The sequence below is a fragment of the Helianthus annuus genome, chromosome 1 (assembly GCF_002127325.2).
Source record: "Helianthus annuus cultivar XRQ/B chromosome 1, HanXRQr2.0-SUNRISE, whole genome shotgun sequence".
Lineage (NCBI taxonomy): Eukaryota > Viridiplantae > Streptophyta > Magnoliopsida > Asterales > Asteraceae > Helianthus > Helianthus annuus.
The window spans coordinates 145,574,384-145,590,896 of NC_035433.2; the positions used below are offsets into that span (position 1 = coordinate 145,574,384).

Here is a 16,513-nt window from a genome sequence, read left to right on the forward strand (position 1 = left end):
TAACAAACCATATGGTGACCTGCTTTCAAGAGTGAGGTCATGGTATGGGATGATGGTTCAACATATCTTCCCAGTTCATATTCAGATGGAAGACCAGGAGGACGAATACTTTGATCGTCTATGGTTGGAGACTAAGGTACGTATTATACTTTAACATGTTAGAAATCTAAAATAGCTATAAATTAAATTTTTTTGCCCAACCCAGAGAATAGAACTTTATTCACAAACAAAGACACAACACAGACCCTTAGCAAGCTGCTAAGGGACACCCAAACAGACACTTATGTCCGCACTCTCCCGGTTTTCCAGGTCCAACCCATAGTTGTCAAAAGCGCAAAAGGCGCGTGCCTAGGCGCTCGGGCTCAGCGAGGCGCGCCTATAGCGCCTGGTGGTAGCTTAGGCGCAAAAATGGATTTTTTTTTTGTAAAAACTGTGCTCAGGCGCAAAAGGCGCGCGCCTAGGCGCTCGGGCGCAGCGAGGCGAGCCGAAGCTGAATATCCAATTGATGTTGATGGAAGTTTTGATGACTTTGATGATGCTCTTGATGATTGATGGTGAACTATAAATTTAAATGTTTTAGTAACCGCAAACGTTTGTGTAAGTCCTAGTAACTTTTGGTATCACTACGTGTGTATAAGTCCTATACTTTTGCTACTAACTATTAGCTACATGATCTTAAATGGCATATATAATAGTTTTTTTTTTTATATATATCTGAAATCTTATTTATTTTCCAAGCATAACATATTTTTTATATTTTATTTCTCTATATGCGCTTTTCTTAAAAAAGCCCACGCTTTTTTGCGCCTTGCGCCTAGGCTCCGGGCGAGGCCGATGCGCCTGGCCTGCGCCTTGCGTCTTTGACAACATATGCACTTGACAGTAACCTGAAGCATACATAATATTTGTGTATGTATGCAACTGACAGAAACCTGATGTATATGTAACATGTGCATAAGTTTATTTAACAAATAAGTTGAAAAACAGTTGGCAAGTGACAAAGTTATCAAACTTCCTGGTTGCCGTGTTCAAAACATGCTTACTTTGCTTTTATAATTAGTCTGTGTCTCACTGCGGATTGATTCAACGCTGCGTGTTGCTTTAAATGAATAAGGGTCATCCATCTGTAAGCTCATTTGTCTAAATGAGAACCCATCTCTCATCGCTGGTTGCTTTCATTTCTTTGGGTTCTTCCAGCTTTAAGAACATGAAGTGACAATCTTTACTTAATCCGGTTCAACCGTGTTTGTTTAAAAACCGTACGGTTTGTTGTAGCGCGTTTCAGTTGAACCAGTTCGGTCTTAATAAGAACACTGCTTTGTATTTATTAGATCTGACAGTTTTTACCCATTTGCTTTTTAACTTGTTGATTTGGGTTTAAATCATTGCCACAGTTCTTATATCTCCACCACCACTTAGCGATAAGACCTAAGTTTAAATCTCTGATGCTTATTATGTTTTACACCGTGTTTTCTAAATTTTAGAAATATTGGAAGATTACTACCGATGAACCTAGAGAGTATATGAGGAGTTGGGCTATAAGACTTGGCACCAACTTTAGATCTCGACTTGTTAGAGATTATGTAAAGGAAGGACTAAATGCTTGTGACACATATCCATTTATTAATGGTGATCATTGGGATGAATTTGTTGAAATAAAGACTAGCAAGAAATTTCTGGTATGTTTATTATTATTATTTTTTTTTGTTATAAATATTATTATGTGTATACACTTGCAAGTAATGAATAACATTTTGTTTATTTGTGTGAAGGAACGAAGCAAGAAAGCAAAAGCTAGTGCTGCCATGAACAAACACGTGCCCCATACGGGACGAGGCGGGTGGGATCTTATTGAAAAAAAGAAACATATTATATTGCCTCAACTGGAATCAGTATACAAAGAAATTAGAAGTATTCAAAACTCACGTTCAAAGTTGTATTTAGCCGGTAGAGCCAAATATAACATAGAAACCCAGTTGTATGAACTTGAAGATGATGCATATTTGGAGGCTCGTAATTTGGTAAATGATTGTGTTATATAATTATATAAAATCGATTTTGCTTGATTTGTTAATATTATATTAGATTGTTTTAACAAATTTTATAGCTTGAAAAGGAACAAGAGATGATGGCAGATGGAAGTTATTATAAAAATAAATCAGACCCGCTAGTTCAAGTTCTTGGACCTGAGCACCCCGGACGAGCACGAACAGTATCCGGGTTTATAGGTAATGACTATGTCTGTGTATATATATGTTGAATATATTTATAGAAATTGATGCTTTTGTATTGAGTTGTAGGTCATACTAGGGTTCATGGAGGTCTATATAAAAATGTGAGCCAAGACTCGATACCACTAGTAGACACGAGGCCAACCTTTTGTGGCTCTAGCTATGGGTCTAATGGACGAGTCCACTATCCACCAATCATGGTAATACATTTTTTTGCTAAATTTAAATGTTATATATATATATATATATATATATATATATACTAAAAACGTTGAATGATTTTGCAGAGTCACACCGAATGTGAGTTGTTAATGAATATGGCTGATAGGTTAGAGACGGTGGCTTATGGTATGGCATGGCCTAGCATGTCAACGATGATAGATTCTAGCCCAATATCCGAGGGTTGTGTCAAGGTGGAAGTGGATGATATTGTTGATAAACATAAGAAGTCGGAAGTTTATTCAGTCACCAAAACAAGTGAAATTAAATTGGTTGAAGATTTGGTTCTTCGATATGTTCAATGGCCAAGATATGCAATAAAGGTATATATTTTTGTGTATGTATTATAATATAAATATATTTTAGTATATCAATAGTTACTATATATATTTTTTATAAATTGTAGCTTAAGAATGAAGGAAGACAAAGCATGTCACCTAACGCCCCCATTGTGAACTCGAGGCGTGGGTCACAGAGTCATAGAGGCGCCTCACCATTGGTAGCCGACTCAATAATACATGATGATGACACCAGAATGACTCCAGCTTATCATCCATGCTTACAAATGGTAGCTAACCCATTTATTCTTATATCTTTGGTTAATTTAGTTATATTTGTTAGTGTCCTAAAACTTTGTTTGTTATTTTAGATTGGCGAAGATGATCACCAACTTCCAAGTCAACTTCAAATCGAAGATCAAGATCTTTTTAAAGATGGTTTTGTAAATATGGTAAGTTTTCAGAAACTTGTTTATATAACAACTTGTATATATAGATGTATATTTTCTATATACATATATACGTGTATGTGTGTATACATATATTTACCTACTAATGTTTTTATAATGATTTTTAGTTGCAGCAACAAACTGTTACAAATGCTCCCATACAGGTATCCGAACCTGTAAGGGTACCCGAACCTGTACCCGAAACTGTACCCGAACCTGTACCAGCACCCAAACCTGTATCCGTACCCAAACCCAAAAAAGTACGCAAATCCAAACTTGTACCCAAACCCGTATCGGTACCCGTACCTAAACCCGTACTCGCAACTGTACCCAAACCCAAACTCGAACCACATATAAAACTCATAACCGGTTCTCAAGGCGAAACATGGGAGGATCCTAAGTTGAATTCGATCAAGCAGAATTTACGAAACAAAACCGGTCTCATTCGAGACGTAGTTGATAAATTAGACAAACTCTTTAAGCACCGCACTCACATTCGTACTTCTTCACCGCAAGGGATGTATCCCATATCGGTTCAATATCTAATCCCATATTCAGAATTGTTAAACTTATTTCTAAGGCGGTGGCTTGATATTAGCGTAATACATTCGTTTTCCATGTAAGTTGTTTTAATATTGTACAATAACTTTTTAGATATAATTTAATTTACTAACTTTATCATTTATATATATGTATATTAGGTATTTTTTTCTGTCTCCCAATTCCCGGTGTGCATTTTTTGATCCGTACAAAATTTGTGGTGCAAAATGCGAAAGTGATCCGGATGATGTGATAAAACACATCAAAGAGGTATACGAGCATCATGAAGACAAAAGATATTTTCTTGCACCTTATCATGACAAGTAATATACAATTTTCCTCAATACATACACATACACATACACATATATTAAATTGTTCTATATATTTTATTTTTTAGCGATCACTGGAAGCTTTTAATATTTGAACCAACCACTTCAAGCGTATTCATTGTTGATTCAATAAAAAAGGGAAAGTCGGAGGAAAGTTACCTCATTTCAAAGCTAATTCCCAGTGGTTTCGAGAGAACTTTTACATGGACAGTTATCAATGTAAGTTTTCTTTTTTTTCATGTTTTTTTTTCTGGTGTTTAAAATAATTAATTGTGGATTAACTGTAGTGCTACCAACAACCGGGCTCATGGGAATGCGGTTATATGTTGATAAAACACATGTGGGAGTTTGTTGAGACAATTCAACATGACTTTATTAATCGTGTAAGTGTATTTCATATATTTAAGATATATCAGCCTTTTAATTTATTTGTATACATTTAGATATTGTGTTTTATTTGTTTTTCAGAAATGGAATACACAAGAGAAGACTTCGGGTGAGGAAATTGAATCTATGGTCGTAGACTTGATGGAGCGTTGGATTAAGGAGGTGTTTGGGATTCGGACATGAACTCCGTAAAGGTGTCTCAAGGTTAGCTCAAATTCCCCCATTTAATGTTCATTTAGTATAAAAATATGTATTAATACACAATGATCTTACAGTTTTTGTATCCATTTAAGTGAAATTTTAAATCTCTCTTGAGAAATTTGCTATGTTAATATTTTCACCCTGAATATCAATGCATGGGAATTCATGATCAGCCTCAGGTTCTTAGGTGCTGCATGGTAAATGGATATAATAAATTCTTTGTATAAATTCATACTTTTTCATCAACATTACAGGTGCTTTTAATTAACTTTGTTGGATGTAGCAAATTCGACCAGTTTTCTTTTCTTGAAAATTGAAATGGGGTCAAATCCTATATAATGTGTTGTGTATTTGTAAAGTTTAAAGAAAAATTAATGTAAAGTGTTTTGTGCGTTGGTCTAAGCCGATTCGACACCCTAAAGTATATTGTATTGTGCAGTGTTCAGGTTGCAAATGAATTAGGGAGAGGAAATGCCAAAGCAGCCAAATTCTCAATTAAAGTCTTCTTGGGGACTCTTATTGCAGTTGGATTGTTTTTCTTTGTTCTCTGGTTGGTTTGATTTTTGGAAGAAAACTTGCCTACGCGTTCACCACTGATGAAAGAGTTGCAGATACAGTATCAGACCTTTCTTTGCTCCTTTCTTTTTTGGTCGGTTCAGGAAGTTATTGTATGTCAATTTCATCTTTAGAGTTATTTGTATTGTTGAAGTTCTGGAAAACTTTTGCAATATTGTGTTACTTTGAAATCTTAGTATTTTATGTTCTTGGGTTGTATTACATTTGTTCTAATTAATTTTGTTTTTTTTTATTTTTAGACAATTTGTTAATCATTGGAATTTATTGGAAATTTTTAATAAAATTTCCTGAAAATTATATATATATATATATAACGCCAACAGATGCGGTTCTAGAACCCCATCATTTGAGTATATTAGGAATAGCTTTTTTGTTAATATATCAAAAGATGCGGTTCTAGAACCGCATCTCTAAAGCATGTTATGGAAAAGTAGTTTTTTTGTTAATATACCAAAAGATGCGGTTCTATAAAAAAATGCGGTTCTAGAACCGCATCTTTTGGAACCGCATCTCTTGGCATATAGCCAAAAGATGCCTTGCCATAAGATGCGGGTCTAAAACCGCATCTCATAGCCAATTTAACCGCATCTTTTGTTCAAATCTGTACTAGTGTTAGATCTAATGGTTGAGATTCTTTCTTACCTTTCTCACACTTTTGATCTTTTTTACAATAACTCCATATATATATATATATATATATATATATATATATATATATATATATATATATATATATATATATATATATAAACTCATTCAAGACGCTGTCCAGCTCAATAGACAAAATCTGACGTATCAATTTTATAGGAAATTAAAAAAGCTATATGACCCGTATTGAGAGTGTCGAACATGCAAATAATACCCCTTGAAAAAAAGCCACATTTAAAACTATTTGATCCGTACAAGTTATGGGACCAACTTTATATGTATGAAAAGCTTGCGTGGAGATCTGAATTTTCTCATCTTGACCTTCAATTTTAAGTTTTCTCCAATCTGAATAATTTCATATACTAGCAATATTTAGAACTGGGCTATGGTTATGAGAGTAAAGTTACTGATCAGAAATAATGTTGTTTCTTTCTATAAACTTGTATTCCATCTATGTCAATTGAGCACAAATAAGGCTAGACGGTATGGGGTGCGGCCCCGGTTCGTCCTGGGTCGGCGACGGTCCAAACACCGTACCGCCCCCATCCCGTCCCGTCTTCAGCGTCGGCTTCTAGCCGTTTGCGACGAACCAAAGTTGGTGGGCCCTTCCATTTTTGACCGTTGAAAATAAAAAAAAAATTAATTTATAATTCAAAATATACCCACATTCAAACGGCCATAATTCAAAATATACCCAAATTCACTTCCATTTTTATAAATACTCACATCTTTAACCATTTTTTTCACAACTTTTCACCCACTACCACCCCATCTCTCTCACATTTTATAAACCACTCTTCCCTTTTTATAAAAACTCATCATATTTTGTACCATTTTTTACCCGCTACCACCCCATCTCTCGCTAAAAAGTTATCATGGCTTCACCCGTTTCTTCCATTTCTTCAATTTCTTCTATGTCTTCATCGTCTTAGTCCGCGTGGTATTCATCATCTTCGGAAGAGGATGCTATTATGCACAACATGATTATGAACGCGGCTCAGGTGTTCATGGGGGCCGATGAAGGGTCGTCCCAACGGCTAACTAGACGAGCAAAATATAACCGAGACCAAGAAGGTATTTTACTTTTTTTTCCTTATGTTTTATATAGATTTTAAAATGTATTTTATAATTAATTTCATTTATGTTTTGTTCTAAATTTATAGCCGGCCACGATAAACTAGTAGCCGATTATTTTGCCGACGAACCCGTGTACCCAGCCGAGATTTTTCGACGTCGTTTCCGCATGAGTGGTCCACTGTTTTTACGTATTGCAGGCGACATGGCCCAGTCTGATCCGTTTTTTACATTGCGAAACGATGCTAGGGGGCAAAGGGGTTTCAGTAATTTACAAAAATGTACGTCGGCCATTCGCCAACTTGCGTACGGTTTCGCACCCGATGCATTAGACGAGTACATTAGGATGTTTGAAAGAACCGCACGTCGATGTTTGCACAAGTTTTGCCAATGGGTTGTCAAATTGTATAGCAAGCGATACCTACGGAAACCGAACGCAAACGACTTTCAAAAATTATATCAAGCACACGAACGGAGACATGGTTTCCCAGGAATGCTCGGGAGCATTGATTGCATGCACTGGCAGTGGCAGAACTGCCCAGTTGCATGGCAAGGTCAGTATACTAGGGGAGATCAGGGACATCCGACTATCATTCTAGAGGCTGTTGCGTCACAGGATCTCTGGATATGGCATGCTTTTTTTGGTCTACCTGGTTCGCTCAATGACCTTAACATTATATACCAGTCACAGATTTTTGATGATGTAGTGGCGGGTACAGGTCCAGACACAAGCTTTACGGTTTCAGGGGTGGAGTACAGGCGAGGTTACTACCTAGCCGATGGGATATACCCAACGTACTCGACAATCGTTAAAACTATCCCGCACCCGACCGACGACAAAAGAAAAAAGTTTGCAAAGTTTCAAGAGGGCGCAAGAAAAGATATTGAACGGGCTTTTGGTGTTCTACAAAAAAATGGCACATCATTTCACATCCAGCACGTTCGCAAACACCAAGGAGGTTACGACACATTATGTACGCTTGTATCATCCTTCATAACATGATCATTGAAGACGAAGGGAGAGCGATATGCGAGTACGACGAAAACGCGTCTACTGGAAATTCTGTTCCAGTTAGTGAGGAACAACAAGATTTGAACGCCTTCGCTCTACGTAACGAGTACACACATCACAACCTACAAGCGGACTTGGTGGAGTACATTTGGAACAACGCTCCCAACGAACTAGGCCACGACATGGAAGACGAAGATTAGTAGATTATTTTAATATATTAGGATATTTTTTAAGTTTTTTTTTTATTTTTTAAGTCTATGTTTTTTTTTTAATTTATTTTTTTAAGTTTAATTTTTTTTAAGTTTATGTAATGTTTTTTAATATTAATGAAAATATTTTGTTACTTTATTTGTTAAATGTTAAAAAAAATTAGAAGATCAAAAAAAAAAAAAAACATAAAAGTGGTGGAAGACTATGACTAGGACCATCCTCCCATGCCCCCTAGTTTTGGAGGATGATCCATCCTTGGGAGGACTATGACGTGTCGCCTACCTGACGAATCATCCTCCAAGGATGGTCCATCACCATACCTTGTAGTCTAAGTTCATCATAAAAGAATCATGCCAATTACTAAAATCAATAGTAACCTGAACTAATGTACTGAAACTGAAAGATGTCACTTTTTCATCAGCTATAAAGTGGCTCTTTATATATAGTGACACAAAATACATAGTGACACAAAAAGAGTGTAGTGAGTGTAGTGAGTCTAGTGACACAAAATTTTCACATAAAGTATGAGTAAAAGCCAAACTTTGTAAAATGTTTCTAAAATTTAAAATTCAGTGACACTTTGCAATATTGTGCCAATAATGACACCATTCTTGTCATTTATATAATCAACCTAGAGCTTGAAATTAATTTGGCAAACATATTTTTTAAGTTTGAATCATGAAAAGGTTTCCCACCTACTTTCCAAAACATGGAAAACTTTATATAGAAGTAGCTAGTGTAAGGTTATTGTACAAACAGTTAAACATAAAAAAAAATAAATAAATAAAATACAATGTGAGAAGTGAAAAAGAGATTTCTTTTTGAATTTTTTTCCTATCTTATTAATCATGTATTTTAGTCCCAGAATCCAAAAAACCATGATTTTACAATATTAGAGTAATTATGTATTTTTATAGAGTAATTATAATTACCCTATAATAATTACTCTACTACTCTAAAATCACGTTTTTTTATATTTTGGAATTAAACATCATTCTTAAGTAGTAGGGAAAAAATTTCAAAAAAGAAAAAACAATCCCTCCTTCACTTCTCACGTTAAGGGTATTTTGTATTTGGTCTTTCTACACCATACAACTAAGACGCCATCCGTAGTGCAAGGGGGATAGACTACTCCATGTCCGTAGTGCTCGATTGATCGGCAAATACGTTCATGGGCGTGACCCCTTCTCTCTCCTCTCCTCTTACACGGGCGTGCCCTTCCGTATGGCGCCCCTCTCTCTATCTCGCCAGGCCTGTAGGCGACCCTCCTCTCTCTTCCACCCCCACCCCGCAAACGCTTCATTGTAAATGGTCTAGGTACACAACCAAAATTATTTTTGATATTGGCAAAGAAAAACTCCTTAAATATCTACTTTAACGTTAAAGTTGCTTTTTTGGGATAGATACTTCTATTTGATTTTTTTTGGATATCGGCAAAGAAAGGCACCAAATATTAATAATTCAGTTTTCACTAATCTTTATCCACGTTGCTTTTTTTTTTGGCTAGATATTTATGTTATAAAGCAGAAAACGGTTTTATTGTGACATACCTCTTTTTTCTCTTGTACGTCTTGTGTATAATCTTTACTTTTGTAATTATTTAATTACGTGTACTTGGTATGCATAATGACCCCTTAGATCTACCATTAAAGAGAAGATGTCTTTTTTGTGACAGATTGAGTATGTCATTAAAGTGGTATTACTCTTGTAGAAAACAAGTTAGGGGGTTTTACGAGCCAGTCGATTTCCTCCTGGAATGGTTTGGTGCCATCCTCCCAAACTAATAATGGACGGTTGTAATTCCTTCTGAAATATAGATACCTCAGCTATGAAGAGGCATGCCAGTATGCCATTGAGCCCGAATACGCCGTCGTTCAAAAAACAAAAGTTGAACCGCACAATATGGACCAATCTAAGTATCTAACTACAGAGATTTGGACCTATTCTTTAACCAAGGAATTACTATTCTTTACACATTAAAGTAAACTTATTTAGTGCCCATAGAATGAAACTATCAAATATCTTAGGGAAAAGAAATTTGGCTTTGAATTATTGTAATAATTATTAGTAGAATTCTTGTTTACTCTCCTAATTAATCTCCGAATGCTGACAAGGGAGTTTTTCCATATTTATTGGGTGTTCTCCTGAATTGGTTTATAGGCATTATGCCTACTGGAGATGGATATGATCGGGTGGTTCCACTGATGACACGATGATACTCCAGTGGTTCGTCAGCGATCCAAATTTGTCGTTTAAAAAAAAAAAATCTCCAAATAGTAATGAAACCTCCCATACTATACTAGCTAGTAGCTACTAGATTTTGGTGCCTTAAATGTTCAGAAAATGCATACATGCTAGAGTCGTGCATGTGAAAAAGAACCAGTTTTTAATGTTAATGAATAGTCACTAATATCTCATGTTTCTTATTGCCGAAATATTGGTGCTAACGACATGAGAGAAATCATCTGTCATTTGAATATTCATGAAAAAAACTACTGTGTGTACTACACGCTATAACAAGCATTTACTACTATATTTTGTGATAACACATGTATCTAAAATTGATATGATCGGTCGTAGTAAAAACTGAGATTGATTTTAATGCAATTATAAAGTTAGTAATGAAAATTTATCCTATTTGTGTGCCCCTACCCCTAGAATTGGAGACCACATAAACGTTTTTTTTTTTATATATAACTAGGTTATAACCCCGTGTATCACACGGGTTGAATAAATAAATTTTATATACCAAATAATAAAACACTATCTTTTTAAAAGCCTTCTTTATTGCACGTGTTGAAGAAATGTAATTTTATATATTAAATAATAAAATAAGTTATATCCATAAGAACCATATGTATCGTACGTGTTGAATAAATGTAATATTATATACCAAATAATAAAAAAAATTACATCTTTAAAACCATTGTATTACACGGGTTGAATAAATGTAACATTGTTTACCAAATAATAAAAAAATTATATTTTTAAAAACCCCCGTGTATTACATGGGTTGAATAAATATGATTTTATATATCAAATAATAAAAAAAATATTTGAAAAAACTAACGGATTTTTTTATATTTAAAGTAGGATAAGATTGAATATTAATCTGAACTAACAGATTTTTTTATATTTAAAGTATGATAAGATTCAATATTAATCTTTATCTATTTAGTTAATATAAGATTGAAAAATCATATGATTGAATAGGTGGGAGGTTGTATTAGTGATTGTTGAACAAATTAATTAATCGAATTTAGCAGAAACATTTGTGATGTTAGGCGGATTTTTTTTAATTATTTGAAAGTTAATATCAACTTTGGAATTCGTATGAATTCTTATTAGATTTGATTAAATATTATTGATAATAAAAATTTGTATTAGATTAAATTTTAGATTTGATTAAATATTATTAATGATAAGAACTTGTATTAATTTAGATTAAATATTATTATTTTTAGTATTATTAATAATTTTAATCAATTAAATGAGAGAATGACAAGTGTTTCAAAACAGGTTTCTTTTTTTTATAGAGTATAGATATAGATTTATTATTACTAATTTATTTATATATTTTTTTAATAACGTGAAAAAAAACATATCGTATCTTAATTTATTACGAAGGATTAAATGAGATGCTAACATGATAATAATTTGATGGAGTTACTTTATAAGTTTGCTAGCTTGAAAAAAAAAACAAAGAATGGTCACAAAATCGCTTGAAAAAAAAAAACAAAGAATGGTCACAAAATCTCTTCAAAATATATTAGTGAAAAACCTTTTTGCGACTGAAATATTTAGCAAACCAGTCGCAATAACCTTAGCGACAGATTTGTTACTACTTTTTGCGATAGTAAATATTTGTAAACAAACAAACAAACATACCCAGTAAAATTTCACTTGTACTGATGTTAATTTCCGTTTTATGCATGCTTCTTTGGTGAAAAGAATTATGATGCCATGGTTGGTGACGTTACGATATTGTATAATCGTTCGCGGTATGTGGAGTTCACGCAACCGTTTATCGAGTCGGGGCTGTCGAGTATTGAGTGTTCAATGGATCGGTTTTTGGGTTATTCGGTTTCGGGTTCATTCGAATAACCTGAATAATAAGAAAAAAATAAAGGAAATTAATTTTAAAAATAACTAATTTAAAAAAAGTTATTTGTATCTTTTTATAAAAATATATATCATTTGAACTCGAATTTGAATACAATTCAACATTCGAATTTGGATAAGGACATATTCGAATATTTATTACTCAAATTCGAATTCATTATACAAATGAAATCAATTGATAATAAGAATATTAATAATAAGAATTTGTATTAATTTAGATTAAATATTATTATTTTTAGTATTATTAATAATTTTAATCAATTAAATGAGAGAATGACAAGTGTTCCAAAACAGGTTTCTTTTATTATATAGTATAGATTATTTTATAGCTTGAGAATTTAAGGATTAATTTTAGAGTTAACTCTCATTTTCGTCCTTGTAGTTTGTTCATTTATGCCGGTTTAGGTAAATTTCAAATTTGTACAATTTCCGCCCCTGTCATTACTGAAACATACCAGTTCCTTTCAAAAAAAAAAAAAAAAAAAAACTTGAGGTAACTGTCATGTCCTTGTGGTTTGTCCAATGATTCGATTCAACCTTAAGGGGCGTTTGGTTCACGGAATAAATTGGAATTGGAATTTGTATAGGAATTAGAATGTGAAGGAATTGGATTTGGAATTTAAACATTCCAATTGGAATTGGAAATTGTTGGAATTGGAATCTCAATTCCATTTTTGTTGTGTTTGGTTGTCAAATGAATTGGAATCCATCACCCCGGCACCCACAGCCACCAGTTCGGGTCGAAACCAGTATGGGTCGAAACGGTACGAGTTGAAACGGTGCTGGTCGAAATGGTCAAAGATTCCAATGAATTTACTTTAATTCTTTCACATATAGGAAGGATTTTGAATTCCTTTAATTAAAGGAATTTGAAGGAATTCATGCCTAATTCCAATTCCAATTCCATTGTCAACCAAACACATAAAGATTGGAATTGAGATTTCAATTCCATCAAATTCTGTGAACCAAAATCTTAAGAAATGAAAGTCAAATTCCAATTCCCTTAAATTTCATTGAATTCCTGCGAACCAAACGCCCCCTTAGTTTTTATGGACGGAATTGACATGTTTCAAGAATATCAGGGACGGTAATGGTACAAATTTGAAATTTGGCTTGAACTGACATAATTGGAGAAACGACAGAGACGAAAATGACAGTTAACTCTTAATTATATTTCTTTTTTGTTATTGAATATTCGATATGGTATTTTTCTTCTCAATGTGTAACACTTATTTTTTATGACTTTGTAAAATAATCATTACCAAAATGTAAGATATATACTTATTTGTTTTTTTTTTACCAATCTACACTGAGTAAAACAAAATATGCTAATATAATGACAAGAAAGTGAAAATCACAACTAGATAAGCCAACTGCGACCACTTCATTGTTGCGTAAATTTGAAAGAGACATTCCTACGTGGTATCATTTGGGACCATATGTGAGTAATGAGAAGAGAGCCAAAGAGGTAAATAAAGGACTCTATATGTACGTATATAAGTGGACAATACACACGACTATATTGAAGTAAAACAAGGAAAAGTACAGCCAGTTCGTGGTTGATTCATGTGATCGACTTACTCGACAAGCAGTAAGAAGATCATCTACTCTCTCAACATACTTTTCCTCTCTATAATTTACTACCAAAAAACAAATACTTATTCTTACGCCGGAGAGATAACCCCATTCTTGTGACGAGTCTTAATGGTAACTAACGACAGAATGTTGCATCAGGGTAATCTGGCATACAATCAGTCGATATGTTGTCGATGAGAATTCTGCCGCTTATCTGTCCGTAAAAGGGTCATGATAACAATCGTTACTATACCACATAAATCCATCGTTGCTTTCCCCGTTGATGAGCCCCTACTAATATTCATGGAAAAGTACCACTAACAAATTGTTATCGATAGTCGTCAGTCGTCAACAAAACTTTTTTTACTATTAAACATACCATAATCGCTAGTTTCAATTATGGGATTTCCTTAACTATAATCATGACCTAACTTTGTTTACGGTTAATCGGTTATGATTCAGTTTTGGTTAGATTCAGTTATTAACTAAAATTTTCAACTAAAATCAACTTTAGGCCAAAGTTCAAAATTATAAAGCAATAGGCCTACAAAATAAAAATGAACCCACTATGTTAGATCTAGCATGTGTCTTTTTTTAAAAGACAACCAAGACTATATTTTTGTGTTAAACTTAACTATTGATGTCGGATTTTTTTAATAAGGTAATTTTCAACGAAAAAATCACTTAATCCTTGTATGTGGGACAATGGAATTTTCTAATATCGCAGCCTTTATTGGATGTTCATATGCAAATGCATTGAAAATGATTTTCATTGATAAAGTTAAGTAAAATCCATAACTTAAATCTATTCGTTATGCACTAAGTGTATATAAAAGATCACCTCGATTTTTCATCGAAATAAAGGTCATCTACATGAAGATCATTTTGTCAGTAGCATAATTTTATCTTAGCAAAAAAACATCTACATGGTTAGTCTAGAACATACATTTGTTAAATAGACTTAGCATTACCACGTTCAGTTCGGTTTTGGTGATATCAGTTAACCAAAGCTTGATAATCATAACCATAACCAACTGGTCGGTTAAACAAAGCTCAACCATAACCCATTTATTATGTCTGTTATCGGTTAAAGTCGATTCGCTATATCGGTTATAGACATTTTTTAAAACCATGTCCTTCGTAATGGACATTTTTAAAACCATTTCCTCCATAAACAAGAATGGGAGCATTTGCCCATTATGAGAATTGGATTAAAATTAAGATCTACCATTATTTATGTGAAAAAACACCAAGTATATCCTTGAGATAAGGGTCTCATCAAAAAGGTTAATCCATTATCTTTCCTCGATCAATGACTGGGAATGTAATGTGCAAAAAAATAACATCGTGAAGCTCGTTACAAGGAGAAGAGGTGGGGGGTTCTCCTTGTAACCACCTTTCGGCGTGAGAATAAATATCGTTCAAGAACAATAAACGAGTGTACGTGTGTTAAGAGTAAGAGAGCCGATCATTAAACCTATGGTTAAAGGCTGGTATTTATAGCCGAAAAGTGTGGAAAAAGAAATGGGCTGATGAGCTGGACATCGCCAATAAGGAATATCCGGTTTTTCTCTTCTGACACGACCGTTAGTGCTTGCAGAGGGTTAAGACGTTGGCGCATGGCGATTGGTGCCACGTGGCCCGTCAATTGTCCCTGTTATCGAGTCTGTCATCAGTTGTGAAGATCATGAAGCAGCGAATGGTGTACACTAACTGGTTACACGTCGCTGTCCTTTTGTATTTCTTGTCTCCTACACGATTGATCATCGTGGGTGCTGTGAAGGCAGAGCCTGGCGCACACTGGTTGGTTGCAGTTCTAGCCATATGTACTATTTGTACTTGTAGCAGCCGTCATTACATTGCCTACACAGGCGAGGGCTTGCACATTAGCTCTGATGATAGCTAGGTGTTGTGCTGTTAAGTCTGGGTATGGTCCTCTCCGCGCATGTCTTGTACTGCCTTACGCAGGATTTAGGACCATACCTCTTCAACATATCTCTCTAAATTGTGCCTTGGCCTGTCCGACACGGGACTACGGATGTAAATGAGCCAAGTCAAACTTGCCTAAGCTCGCACTCAACTTGTGTAACTTACAAAAGCTCGATTTCAATCTTGGCTTATTTCAAGTTTTTAGCAAAGCAATCTCGATTAGCTCTCAAGCAGCTTATCTCATATACATCCATAGTCAAGACAAACGCAAATAAACATACATATACGATCATTTTATTTAGAACGTGCTGAATTGTTTCGATAAGTTGGAATAGTTTAACGTTATGTTAATCAAAGGCCCCGCATGCTTAAAGGTGATGTGAAGTTCGATGTTGATACAAAGGGACAGACTTTCCGTTAGATATATGACACGAATAAATAAAATTATTGAAGAGCTAGTAAGGGCCCTTGTTAAACTGTGTAGGGTAAGCTTTCATCATTTAAAATACTTGCTTTTCACACCATCGAATTTAATTATTAGGTCAAGAAGACGTTGCAGGTCATGGAGCCAAGGCTTAGGTTTAAACCCATGACACGTAGTGGTGCACCTATTATGGGACCCAAGTAAGAATGAGACCCATATGGTTTGATGCCTAAAAGTTAGACATAAATGCATACCTCTAGTTTCTAGCTATGCAGCATTCGTCAAATTAGTACAAGTCATTTTCCA

At 34.4% G+C, this 16,513-nt stretch overlaps 1 long non-coding RNA gene across 1 annotated transcript; it reads left to right on the forward strand.

The window, feature by feature from the left end:
- The first annotated feature begins 4,174 nt into the window (after positions 1 to 4,174).
- Positions 4,175 to 5,430, forward strand: LOC110940887. Its single transcript, XR_002593634.2, has 4 exons — positions 4,175 to 4,268; positions 4,337 to 4,432; positions 4,518 to 4,640; positions 5,077 to 5,430. It is a non-coding gene; the product is annotated as an uncharacterized LOC110940887 (long non-coding RNA).
- The last annotated feature ends 11,083 nt before the right edge of the window (positions 5,431 to 16,513 follow it).